Here is a 14,109-nt window from a genome sequence, read left to right as displayed (position 1 = left end):
TCGGGAGGCTGAGGCAGGAGAATGGCGTGAACCCGGGAGGCGGAGCTTGCAGTGAGCCGAGATCGCGCCACTGCACTCCAGCCCGGGCGACAGAGCAAGGCTCTGTCTCAAAAAAAAAAAAAAAAAAAAAAAAAAAAAGAGTGGGGATGGAGGGAGAAAGTAGAAAGTGTATACTAAGAGATAAGGCTACAGAGACAGAAGGCATAGAAAACTCAGAGTTAAGAAACTTGGGCCAGACACAGAGGCTCATACCTATAATTCTGGCACTTTGGGATGCCAACGCAGGCAGGTCACCTGAGCCCAGGAGTTCGAGACCAGCCTGGGCATCATGGCAAAACTCTATCTCTACAATAAATACAAAACTTAGCCGGGTGCAGTGGCGGGTGCCTGTACTCCCAGCTACACAAGAGGCTGAGGTGGGAGCATCACCTGACATCTGGAGATTGAGGCTACCGTGAGCCACGATTATGCCATTGCATTATAGAAGCCTGGGTGACAGAGTGAAACCCTGTCTCAAAAAAAAAAAAAAACGAACTTTGCACTGCATGCAATGGAGAAGAGGCTTAAACGCGATTAACACAATTAAATTTATATTTCACTACATAAAGTCTCTGGTACCAAGGAAAAGTATGAGGAGGTGGGGATGGAATAGACAAAGAGAGATAAAGAAATTGGTGATAGGCAAGAAATGACAGTGGGAAATAGAAAGAACATGGCAAATTCCAGAGAAGTTAAAAGGCAGGAAATACAAGGTGCTGACACCTCCATACGGAGGGGTTATTCATCACAACTATCATATGAGAAAACAGTTTATAAACTGAAAACTGTGCCTGGAATGGGTCTAAGAACTTTGCACATTTAGTCTTCATAATATCCCTCCAAGATAGGTATTTTGCAGCTAAGAAAACTGAGGCCTAGGGATTTGCTCAAGCTCATACAGGTGAGAGGTGATAGAGTCAGTACACTATTGCTATTACCCTGATGTCTACATGAAAAACTCATAAATCCATATTGATCTACCTAGAGGCACTCCTTTCTTTACAGTTGTCACTCAGAAATGCCTTAGATAATCTTCCACAACTTTAAATTCAACTATGTTAAAACCACTGTTTTCCTTAGAAACTTTTTTACCTCTGTTAATGACTCAATACCATTCTTCCAATAGGGAAGGAGCAGCTTGCTGTATTTCCAGTGGTATTCTTTTTTTTTATTTTTTCATTTTTTGGAGATGGAGTTTTGCTCTGTCGCCCAGGCTGGAGTGCAGTGGCACAATCTCAGCTCACTGTAATCTCCGCCTCCTGGGTTCAAGCGATTCTCCTGCCTCAGCCTCCCGAGTACCTGGGACTACAGGGGTGCGCCACCACGCCCAGCTAATTTTTGTATTTTTAGTAGAGACAGGGTTTCACCATGTTGACCAGGATGGTCTCAATTTCTAGACCTCGTGATCCGCCTGCCTCAGCCTCCCAAAGTGCTGGGATTATAGGCGTGAGCCACAGCGCCCGGCCCTCTTTTTTTGTTTTTAAATCTTCTGACCAACTGCTGCCTGTTGACAGCCAGCATTCTTCACAGAGTCTCTCTCATCTGAACTTCCATTCCATCCCTGAGGCCAATCTGTCTCAATTATTTCTTAACACACAACCACATTAATACATCTAAATTGCCATCAAAATTATATTATTGTTCTGCCTAAGATATCTTCAGTGGCTTCCCACTACCTTCGGGAAAACAGCTGATTACTTAGGTTTATAACATGTACATCCTTCTAAAATCTGGTCCCAAACTATCTTCCCAGGCCACCTTCCATTGCTACACTGTATGAACCTTTGACTTCATAAAAATATCTTACTTGATATCCCAAACACTAATCTTTCCTTGATTGCTGGTGTCTCACATGCTCCTGCATTTCTGCACTGTTTTGTTTCTGTTCTGGCATGAGACAGGGTCTCACTCCCATTGCCCAGGCTGGAGTGCAGTGCACAATCATGGCTCACTGCAGCCTTGACTTCCTGGGTTCAGGTGCTCCTCCCACCTCAGTCTCCTGGGTAACTGGGACTACAGGCATGCTGCCAGCTAATTGTTTGTATTGTAAGTAGAGGTGATACCAGTCTGGTCTTGTACCCTTGGGCTCAAGAGATCTTCCCACCTCAGTCTCCCAAAGTGCTGGGATTACAGTAGTGAGCCACTGTACCTGATCTGTGCTGTTCATCTGGCAACTGTACATGTCCTGCAGCACACTTATGCTATTGCCCTGTTATTTAAATATTTTACTAACTTGCATTTCACATGTTCACATCCCATCACCCTCCCACAATAGATTTAAAGACTCTAGGGACTGTGCTGTACAATATTTTGGCCACATATGGTTGTTTAAATTAAAGTTAAATTTTAAATTAACATTCAAAATGTATGGTATGCAAATTATATCTTAATAAAAACAATGTAATTTAAAATTCTGTTTCTTAGTCATACTAGATGCCATTCCTAGTACTGGGGACCCACATGTAGCTAGCAGCTACTACACTGGACAATGCAGACATACGACATTTCCACCATCATAGAACGATGAAAGTTCTACTGAATAGCACTGCTCTAGAGTACAAATCGTGTCTGATTCAACGTTGAGTTCCTCATAATGTGCACAGAGTAAGCACTTTAACAGCACCCATTTCTGTGCCTGTAATCCCAGCACTTCAGGAGGCTGAGGCGGGCGGATCACGAGGTCAGGAGCTCGAGACCAGCCTGGCCAACATGGTGAAACCCCGTCACCACTAAAAATACAAAAATTAGCCAGGTGTGGTGGTGTGCACCTGTAATCCCAGCTATCTGGGAGGCTGAGGCAGGAGAATGGCTTGAACCCGGGAGGCAGAGGTTGCAGTGAACTGAGATCACGCTATTGCAGTCCAGCATGGGTGACAGAGCAAGACTCTGTCTCAAAAAAAAAAAAAAGAAAAAGTAAAAGGTACTGATTTCTGGCCCGGAGCAGTGGCTCACATTTGTAATCCTAGCACTTTGGGAGGCCAAGGTGGGTGGATCACCTGAGGTCAGGAGTTCAAGATCAGCCTGGCCAACATGGTAAAACTCCATCTCTATTAAAAATACAAAAACATTAGCCAGGAATGTTGGCAGGTGCCTGTAATCCCAGCCACTCAGGAGGCTGAGGCAGGAGAATCACCAAAACCCAGGAGGCGGAGGTTGCACACTAGAATCCAGGAGGCAGAGGTTGCAGTGAGCCATGATGATGCCACTGCATTCCAGCCTGGGCAAACAGAGTAAGACTCCGTCTCAAAAAACGACAACAAAAAAGCAAGTACTTCTCCTATTTAAATTTAAATATAAGCAGGCTTACCACACCAAAATTAATGTTTAAATAAGTTTCTCTGTAATTGTAGCAGTGATTCTCGGGACTTTTTTTTTTAAAGACAGGATCTCACTCTGTTGCCCAGGCTGGAGTACACTGGCACAATTGTGGCTCACTCCAGCCTTGACCTCCTGGGCTCAAGTGATCCTCCAACATCAGTCTTCTGAGTACCTGGGACTACAGGCGTGTGAAACCACACCTAGCTAATTTTTAAATATTTGCAGAGACAGGGTCTCACTAAGTTACCCAAGCTGGTCTTGAACTCCTAAGCTCAAGCAATCCTCCTGCCTCAGCCTCCCAATGTGCTGCGATTATATGCCTGGGTAAACTTTTTTTTTTTTTTTTAACTCTCAGGGTACTAAAAATTCCATACAAAGTAAAACACTCCAAACAAATTTAAATTCACTTGTGTTGTTATAACACATTGAGGAAATTTGTTACATCTCAAAAACAGGCTATAATCCCAGTGTTTTGGGAGGCTGAGGCGGGTGGATCACCTGAGGTCAGGAGATTGAGACCAGCCTGGCAAACATGGTGAAACTCTGTCTCTACTAAAAATACAAAAATTAGCCAAGTGCGGTGGCACACGCCTGTAGTCGCAGCTACTTGGGAGGCCGAGGTGGGAGGATCGCTTAAGCCTGGGAGCCAAGATCATGCCACTGCACTCCAGCCCGGGCAACAAAAAACAAAAAAAAGTTATTGAGAATCCCTGCTTTAGAGTTTTTGCATAGATGTTTACATATATTTTTGTAACAACCCTCACGGCTACAAAGATAACATAAATGTAGAAAATCAACAAATAATTGTTAAAATTTACACATTCTTAGGGCCGGGTAAGGTGACTCACGCCTTTAATCCCAGCACTTTGGGAGGCCGAGGTGGGTGGCTCACAAGATCAGGAGTTTGAGACTAGTCTGACCAACATGCCAAAACCCTGTCTCTACTAAAAATACAAAAATTAGCCGTGCATGGTGGCACATGACTGTAATCCCAGCTACTCGGGAGGCTGAGGTAGATAATTGCTTGAATCTGGGAGGCGGAGGTTTCAGTGAGCTGAGATTGAGTCACTGCACTCTAGCCTAAGCAGCAGAATGAGAGTCTGTCTCAAAAAATAAATAAATAAAATAAAATAAAATAAAATTTCCACATTCTTCTACAAAATCATTGATAATTTTTTTTAAATAATCAAATGAATTCTAATACGTATTTGCCTACAAGATTTCCTGCTTGTCTTGTAGTTATATTGCTATAATGGGAGAAAAAGGTTAAGAGAAACTGTTCTAGATTAAAAGCAACTAAAACAACATAACCAAATGCAATGCAGGAGTCTTGACTGGCTCTTGATTAGGGGGAAAAAGAAAGAAAAGCCACTTTAGGGATAACTGGAGACATTTAAATATGGACTGGATACCAGATATTAGAAAAGTATTGTTAATTATTATCAGGTGTGATATTGGTATTGTGATTACATAGGAGAATACATTGCTTTTAAGAGATGCATACTCATGTATATATTTAGAAATAAAATGTTAGGGCCAGGCATAGTGGCTCAGGCCTGCAATCCTCGCACTTTGGGAGGCCGAAGAGGGCAGATCACTTCAGGAGTTCAAGACCTGCCTGGCCAGCATGGTGAGACTCCGTCTCTACTAAAAATACAAACATTAGCCAGCCATGGTGACGTGCACTTTTAATCCCAGCTACTTGGGAGGCTGAGGCAGGAGAATCGCTTGAACTTGGGAGGCAGAGATTGTAGTAAGCCAAGATCGTGTCACTGCACTCCAGCCTGGGTGACAAAGCAAGACCTTCTCTAAAAAAAAAAAAAAAAAAAAGACAAAGCAAGACCCTGAAAGAAAGAAAGAAAGAAAGAAAGAAAGAAAGAAAGAGAAAGAAAGAGAGAGAGAGAGAGAAAGAGAGAGAGAGAAAGAAAGAGAGTTAGGATGTCTGCAACTTGTACATGATTCAGCAAAAACATTAAGAGAATTTTTTCAAATATAGCAAAATGTAAACTGTTGAACTGAGGTGGTGGGTATATAAGGATTACTGTGCTATCTTTCAATGGTTTTTGTATGTTAGAAATATTTCATAATTTAAAAATGGGGTAAAATACTTTAGAAATTCTCAAATTGTGCCTTTCTTGCTGCTTAATTAAATGTAATTGAACAAATATATGACAGAGTTTCGCTGGAGCCTAGCCAAATCGCCTAATCTCAAGGAGCTCACGACCTAATTGCAACTGAAATATTGTTCAAGACAGAAAGGGAACATAACATGTTTTCAATGACACAGCAACATATGAGCCAATTCATGCAATTTAGAAATTAAAATCTTCAAATATAACTTTACTTTAAAAAATTAACACATGAGGCTGGGCATGGTGGCTCATACCTGCAATCCCAGCACTTTGAGAGGCTGATGTGGGCAGATCACTTGAGCTCAGGAGTTCAAGATCAGTCTGGCCAACATGGTGAAACCCCATCTCTACTAAAAATACAAAAACTAGCCGGGTATGGTGGCGCATACCTGAATCCCAGCTACTTGGGAGGCTCAGATGGGAGGATCGCTTGAACCCGGGAGGTGGAGGTCACAGTGAGCTGAGATCACGTCACTGCACTCGAGTCTGGGTGACGGAGCCAGATGCTGTCTCAAAAAAAACACACACACACACACACACACAAAACAATGATTGAGGAAAAGGGTTTGATAATTTTAAAAGTATACCAATTTTTTCTGCTTTTCTAAGCCACCACTATAATATCAGCAGAGTTAAGGGTCACCAGGAATAGCTTAAATAAAATTTATATGTGAATAACTAAAAGTAGGAAAATTTTTACAATACTAAAGACAACAGAAAAGTACAGACATTAGGAAATAAATCAGTTTGTTTCCTGAAAAGTAACAATAACAATATGACCATCAAACTAACAATAATAATGTTAGTATCAAACCAGTATTTATTTACGAGTTATGCCAAATACTCTGCTATTCTTTTTCCTAATTGAACTCTTAGAACCCTATGATAGGTGTACTCTCATTATCCTCATTTGACAGTTGAGAAAAGTGTTGACACATCTAGTAAGTAGCTAAGTCAAGATTCAAACAGTTATGTCTGACTCAAAAGAAGCACTTGCTCTCAATCAACTAATCTAAACATTTTGTCAGTAACATCTACTTTAATTTCTAGTTCTGCTAAAAATTTACTCCTTAAAGTTCCTGTTACCTATTGGTTTTTACAGAACTTTATTTGGCTTCTGGTGGCATCTACTTCATTTGAGTTTACACCCAAATACCACACAAAACATAGTATCTCCAGCCCTTATCTCTTCACTGAGCTTAAATTCTTTATTTCCTCTACCTGCAAAACATGACAGAATTTCAGAATTGAAAAGTCTATTAAAAGCCATTTCTCTCAGCACCATAGGAAAAGTTAAAAAAAAATTTAGCCGGGTGCAGTGGCTCATGCCTGTAATTCCAGCATTTTGAGAGGCCAAGACAGGCAGATCACATGAGGTCAGGAGTTTGAGACCAGCCTCGTCAACACCATGAAAGCCCATCTCTACTAAAAATACAAAAATTAGCTGGACATGGTGGCACATGCCTGTAATCCCAGCTACTCAAGAGGCTGAGGCAGGAGAATTGTTTGAACCTGGGAGGCAGAGGTAGCAGTGAGCCGTGATCACACCAATGCACTCCAGTCTGGGTGACAGAGCAAGACTCCATCTCAAAAAACAATAATAAAATAAAATAAAATAAAATAAATAAATAAATAAAATAAGATAAAGTAGAAATAAAGGTCCAAAGGTGCTCACGATTTTCAGCTATGCTTTACCCCTCAGACATAATTTCCAAACTCCTTGGTTTAATATTCAAAGTACAATCTTGCTTCAATCCACTCCTCCAATCCTAATTTATACTATTTCCCTACATAAACTCTCCTACTCCTGCCAAACTGGCCTTCCCATTTTTCTTTTATTTTTTGTTTTTGAGACAAGGTCTTGCTCTGTTGCCAGGCTGGCTGGAGTGCAATGGCACCATTGTGGCTCTGTGCCTCCCCAGCTCAAGCAACCCTCCCTCTACAGGCATGCACCACCATGCCCAGCTAATTTTTACATTTTTTGTAGAGACAAGGTTTAGCCATGTTGCAGAAGCTGGTCTCAAAGTCCTGAGCTCAAGTGATCCACCTGCCTTTGCCTCCCAAAATGCTAGGATTACAGGCATGAGACACTGCGCCCTGCCCATTTTTACTTTCAGTTCATCGTCATGTTTCTAAACTTGTATCTGGCCCCCTCTTATGGAGATGTTCCAATTTCCAAGACCAGACTCAATAAAACCTTCCTTTCTAACCATACAGTATGCACATGGCAATAAATCTCAACTCTGAACTCCTGACACACTGATTTATTTATTTATTTATTTTTGAAATGGAGTTTCAGTCTTATTGCCCAGACTGAAGTGCAATGGCACGATCTCAGCTCACTGCAACATCTGCCTCCTGGGTTCAAGCGATTGTCCTGCCTCAGCCTCCTGAGTAGCTGGGATTACAGGCACCCCCCACCATGCCCAGCTAATTTTTATATCTTTAGTAGAGATGCAGTTTTGCCATCTTGGCCAGGCTGGTCTCAAACTCATGACCTCAGGTGATCCGCCCGCCTCAGCCTCCCAAAGTGCTGGGATTACAGGTGTGAGCCACCAAGCCTGGCGAAACTTTTGATACCATATTTGAAATCTTTTTTTGTACTTTCATCTTTAATGTCTATATCCTGTCTTTTCGTGTCCTCAAAGGCATAGGTCATCTCTTAGGCCTATGTATCCCCAGCCCCCAAACCATGGCCAAACATAAGCAGCTCTCAGTATTTTTTTATCTTTGCTAATATTTGCATTGTCACAAGTTGCTCTATGAATAAGAACATAAGTAAAATCAAAGAATTTTTAAATTAACATTAGGCACACCTAAAATAACAAAAATTTTTTCCTGAAACTCACGAGCAGTTTCTAAGTTAGAGAGTTTCATTTTGTAATAAAAAAAGCAACTAGACTTTGAAAATCTATCAGTTCAAGAGCTGGCCAGGAGTGGTGGCTCATGCCTATAATTCCAGCACTTTGGGAGGCCAAGGCAGGTAGATCGCATAAGCCCAAGATTCGCCTAGGCAACATGGCAAAACTCCACCTCTATCCAAAAAAAAAAAAAAAAAAAAAAAAACAAAGAAAAGAACAACAATAAAAAAAATTAGCTGGGCATGGTGGTGCACACCTGTAATCTCAGCTACTCAGGAGGCTGAGATAGAAGGACTGCTTGAGCCCAGGAGGCAGAGGCTGCAGTGAGCTATAATCGCACCACTGCACTCCAGCCTGGGCAACAGAGCAAAGTCCTGTCTCAAAACACATATATTAATATATATATGGCCAGGTGAAGTGGCTCACATCTATGGACCCAGCACTTTGGGAGGCCAAAGCAGGTCGATCGCTTGAGCCCAGGATTTTGAGACCAGCCTGGGAAACATGGCGAAACCCTGTCTCTATAGAGAGCACGAAACATATCTGAATGTGAGCGCGCATGCCTGTAGTCCCAGCTACTCAGGAGGCTGAGGTAGGAGGATCACTTGAGCAGGGAGGTCAAGGCTGCAGTAAGCCAAGATTGAGCCACTGCACTCCAGCCCAACCAACAGAATGAGACCCTGTCTCAAAAAATAAATAAAATAAAATAAGTTCAACAGCATTACCACATTTTCTATAAAAATGAAATAGATGGGCCAGGTGCAGTGGCTCACACCTGTAATCCCAGCACTTTGGGAGGCCGAGGCAGGTGGATCACCTGAGATCAGGAGTTTGAGACCAGCCTGGCCAACACGGCAAAACCCCATCTCTAACCAAAAATAGAAAAATCAGCCAGGTGTGGTGGCAGGCGCCTGTAATCCCAGCTATTCGGGAGGCTGAGGCAAGAGAATCACTTGAACCCGGAGGGCAGGAGAATCACCTGAACCCGAGATCGGACCACTGCACTCCAGCTTGGGTGATAGAGAGAGACTCCACCTCAAAAGAAAAGAAATAGATTATGCCTATGCATATTAGTCAGATTTTGAGAAGTTCAAGTTTTTCAACTCATGTTATTAACACTTATCACTGAGAGCACAGTAAGGAGATTTTAGTGGCAAGAGTGAAGCACACTAGATTTCTATATCCTTCTATAATGGTATACAAGTGTGGCCAGCAGAATATGACTTTCAGGCCAAATTTAGCCTGCTGCCTGTTTGTATAAATAAAAGTTGTATTGGAACAAAGCCATACTCATTTGTTTATATATTATCTATGGCTGCTTTCATGCCACAACGGCAGAGCTGAATAGTTGCCAGAGTCCTCCACAGTCCACGTGGCCCACAAGCCCAAAATATTTACTATCTAGCCCTTCACAGAAAAAGTCTGCCAACCCCTGATAAGCAAGCATACCCACTTTAACACAAAGCACAGAGAGCAAGCACTGCCTGACAAGGTGAAATTTATGAATTACAAAATACAGTCATGCGCCACATAAAGACATTTCAGTCAACCATGGTGAAACTCCAATGGGCCCATGAGATTATAATGGTGAATGGTGCTTTTATACCATATTCTTACTGTACCATTTTTCTATGTTTAGATATACAAACACTTACCATTATGTTACACCTGCCTAGAGTATTCAGTACAGTAACACGCTATACAGGTTTTTAGCCCAGAAGCAAACAGGCTATGCCATATAGCTTAGGAGAGCAGAGAGCTATGCCACCTAAGTTTGTGTAAACACACTCTATAACATTTGCACAATGGCACTGCCTAATGACACATTTCTCAGAATGTATCCCTCTCATTAAGGACCCATGACTACACATTAAAAGTTCCAAGGAGGCCAGAGGTGTGGTGTCTCAAGCCTGTCAGTCAGTGCTTTGGGAGGCCGAGGAGGGAGGATCACTTGAGGCCAGGAGTTCAAGAACAGCCTGAGCAACATAATGAGACCCTGTCTCTTTAAAAAAAAAAAAAAAAAAAAAAAAGTTGCCAGGCGTGGTGGCTCACACCTGTAATCCCAGCACTTTGGGAAGCTGAGAGGGACAGATCATGAGGTCAGGAGTTCGAGACCACCCTGGCCAACATGGTGAAACTCCATCTCTACTAAAAATACAAAAACTTAGCCAGGCATGGTGGAGCGCACCTGTAGCTCTGGCTACTTGGGAAGCCTGAGGCAGGAGAATCACTTGAACTCAGGAGGCAGAGGCTGCAGTGAGCCGAGATCATGCCACTGCCCTCCAGCCTGGGTGACAGAGCGAGATTCCATATCAAAAAAAGAAAAAAAAGTTTCAGGGAGAATACATATATTACAAATGTTAACAACTATATCTAAATGAACTCCTCGACTAAACAGAAGGTCTCTAAGGTAGGAAAAAAATATTTCCAACTTTTTATGGGATAAGAATCACCATCAAGTTTTCAAGTTTTCACTATTGAGAATTTCTAATTAATGGTATCCCAAATTAATGATATGTATCTAGCAGTTCAAAACTCAAAGTAAGGCCAGGTGTGGTGTCTCACACTTATAATCCCAACACTTTGGGAGGCCAAGGTGAAAGAACCACTTTAGCCCAGGAGTTTGGGACCAGCCCGGGCAATACAGGGAGACCCCATCTCTACAAGTAACAATAATAAATAGCCAGGTGTGGGGATGTACGCCTATGGTGTCAGCTATTCCAGAGGCTGAAGGTGGAGGATCACTTGAGCCACAGAGGTCAAGGCTGCAGTGAGCCAAGACTGTGCCACTGCACTTCAGCCTGGGCAACACAGCACAACCCTGTCTAAAAAATAAAAATAATAAGCTGGGCGCAGTGGTTCACGCCTGTAATCCCAGTACTTTGGGAGGCCGAGGTTGGTGGATCATCTGAGGTCAGAAGTTCGAGACCAGCCTGACTAACATGATGAAACCCAGTCTCTACTAAAAATACACAATTAGCTAGGTGTGGTGATGCATGCTGTAATCCTAGCTACTCGGAAGGCTGAGGCAGGAGAATTACTTAAACTTAGGAGGTGGAGACTGCGCTGAGCCGAGATCATGCCATTGCACTCCAGCCTGGGCAACAGAGCAAAACTCTGTCTCAAAAATAAATAAATAATAAAAAATAATTAAAAAATAAAAATAATAAACTCTAAGTAACAGGTAGAATTCAAGTAAACAAATGAATCACCTCTTTATTAACCGCATAATTTCAGAGATGTTAAAAAGTCTGTAAAAAAAAGACCTTTTCCTACTTTCTTATTTTCTACAGAGACTATTTTAATTAGCATAGGCGAAAAAATACTAAAACTGGAGTCAGAAGATCTGATGAATTTAAGACTGAATTCTGACACCTATTGGCAACGTGACTTGTGGCTAGGCATTTCACCAAAGTTTATTTCCTCATCTTCAAAACTGGGATGATGCCCTTATCTATCTCAGATGGTTTACCGTACGATAAATGTAAAGTGTAAACTGTTGCACAGTGTAAGATATCATTATTCTTATCAATTAAAACATAGGGTAACTTTTTATCATTTCCTAGGGGCAATGAGACAGACGCCATATCCAGTACATAACAAAACTGACCAAAATGACCTTTTCATCAAAGTAAGTGGGAAATATCAAAGTCATAACTAAAGAGGTAAAACAGACTACCTGCTAACATTATGAAACCTACATGTGTAAAAGACTTACTAAAGTGAAATTAAAAGCCAACTATCAGGCCGGCAGTAGTGGCTCATGCATGTAATCCCAGCACTTTGGGACATCAAAGCTGGCGGATTGCGTGAGATCAGTTCAAGACCAGCCTGACCAACACGGTGAAACCCCGTTTTTACTAAAAATTAAAAATAAAATCAAAACTTTTTATTTTATTTTATTTTATTTTATTTACTTTATTTTATTTTTGAGATGGAGTCTCGCTCTGTCCCACAGGCTGTAGTGCAGTGGCGCAATCTTGGCTCACTGCAAGCTCCGCCCCCCAGGTTCAAGTGATTCTCCTGCCTCAGCCTCCTGAGTAGGATTACAGGCGTGGGCCACCATGCCCAGCTAATTTTTGTATTTTTAGTAGAGACAGAGTTTCACCATGTTGGCCAGGATGGTCTCAATCTCTTGACCTTGTGATCCGCCCACCTCGGCCTTCCAAACTGTTGGGATTATAGGCGTGAGCCACTAAAATTAAAATTTAAAAAAAGTTAGCCAGGTGTGGTGGCAGGTGCCTGTAATCCCAGCTACTTGGGAGGCTGGGGCAGGAGAATCGCTTGAACCAGGGAGGAGACAGAGGTTGCAGTAAGCCGAGATCTCACCACTGTACTCCAGACTGGGTGACAGAGTGAGACTCCATCCAAAAAAAAAAGCCAATTATCTTTAATCTAAGAGCATTATGAGTAATAGTGTGTGCTTCATCCACACACATACATGAATGTCTCTAATTCAAGACGATCTAATTAAAAATTACACAATAACATCTAAATGTAACATAGTATGCTGAATGGTTCCTGAATAGGAAAAGCACACTAGGTAAAAACTGAGGAAATTGGAATAAAGTATGAACCTTATTTAATAATAATGTATCAATATTAGTTCACGATATTGCAACAAATTGTCATAATTGAAACAAATGTACCATGTTAACATAAGATGCTAATAACAGGAAGACGTGATCATGATGCTGTCTCTGTACCACCATCTCTGTTTTACTATAAAGCTAAAACTGTTCTAAAAAATAAACTCTAGGTTGGGCACAGTGGCTGGGCACAGTGGCTCCCACCTGTGATCCCAGCACTTTGGGAGGCTGAGGCAGGAGGACTGCTTGAGGCCAGTTCATAACCAGCCTGAACAATATAGCAAGACTGTGTCTCCACAAAAATAATAAAAATTTAAGTCTACCTTTTAAATTAAACAAATAATATACTTCTAAATTCAAGTATCTGATTTAGCAACTTTTTTCAGTAAGAAAAATTATACAAACTTGAGAGCAGCATTTGAACACTGTAATTATCACAATCTCTAACCACCACTGCTTAGAAAAGGGAACAGCTCCCATATGATGTTCCAGAACCCATTAACATCTGTTAACACATTATGGTGTTTATCACACTAAAAGTATTTTTTCTTTCAGTTCACTGTGATCACAAATGAAATACAGAAACTTCATGAAACAAAATTTCCATAGCTATATTACATTTTGCACTAACTTCTGATCAACTAAAGCAAAGGAAATATATTTTCTTTCTTTCTTTTTTTTTTTTTTTTTTTTTTTGAGACGGAGTCTTGCTCTGTCACCCAGGCTGGAGTGCAGTGGCCGGATCTCAGCTCACTGCAAGCTCCGCCTCCCGGGTTCACGCCATTCTCCTGCCTCAGCCTCCCGAGTAGCTGGGACTACAGGCGCCCGCCACCTCGCCCGGCTAGTTTTTTGTATTTTTTAGTAGAGACGGGGTTTCACCGTGTTAGCCAGGATGGTCTCGATCTCCTGACCTCGTGATCCGCCCGTCTCGGCCTCCCAAAGTGCTGGGATTACAGGCTTGAGCCACCGCGCCCGGCCAGGAAATATATTTTCTAGCCAGAATGGTTTAAGAAAAGCTACTTTCTATATTGACTTCCACCTAATAGCAAATCTTTTTTTAGGCTATTAGAAGTAGTAACAGTTGAGCTTGAAGAGTTTTAATTGATCAGCAGTAAAGAATAAGGGTGCTCAGGTAACAAAAACAATAACTACCACACATTTCAGGCTTGC

The 14,109-nt window shown here is 41.8% G+C and overlaps 1 protein-coding gene across 8 annotated transcripts in view; it reads right to left on the bottom strand.

Moving 5' to 3' along the window:
• Positions 1-14,109, bottom strand: part of GAPVD1 (GTPase activating protein and VPS9 domains 1) — a 108,533-nt gene that overhangs the window by 72,973 nt on the left and 21,451 nt on the right. For 7 of the 8 annotated variants that reach the window (XM_037994101.2, XM_073021922.1, XM_073021921.1 and 4 more), the window contains one exon: positions 5,879-5,995. The exons of the other annotated variant lie outside the window; for it this stretch is intronic. The gene's annotated coding sequence lies outside the window, so the exon portion shown is untranslated. The remainder of the gene's footprint in view (positions 1-5,878; positions 5,996-14,109) is intronic. 8 annotated transcript variants of the gene reach the window in all.

This window comes from Chlorocebus sabaeus, chromosome 12 (assembly GCF_047675955.1).
Source record: "Chlorocebus sabaeus isolate Y175 chromosome 12, mChlSab1.0.hap1, whole genome shotgun sequence".
NCBI lineage: Eukaryota > Metazoa > Chordata > Mammalia > Primates > Cercopithecidae > Chlorocebus > Chlorocebus sabaeus.
This window is presented reverse-complemented; position numbering and strand designations above follow the sequence as displayed.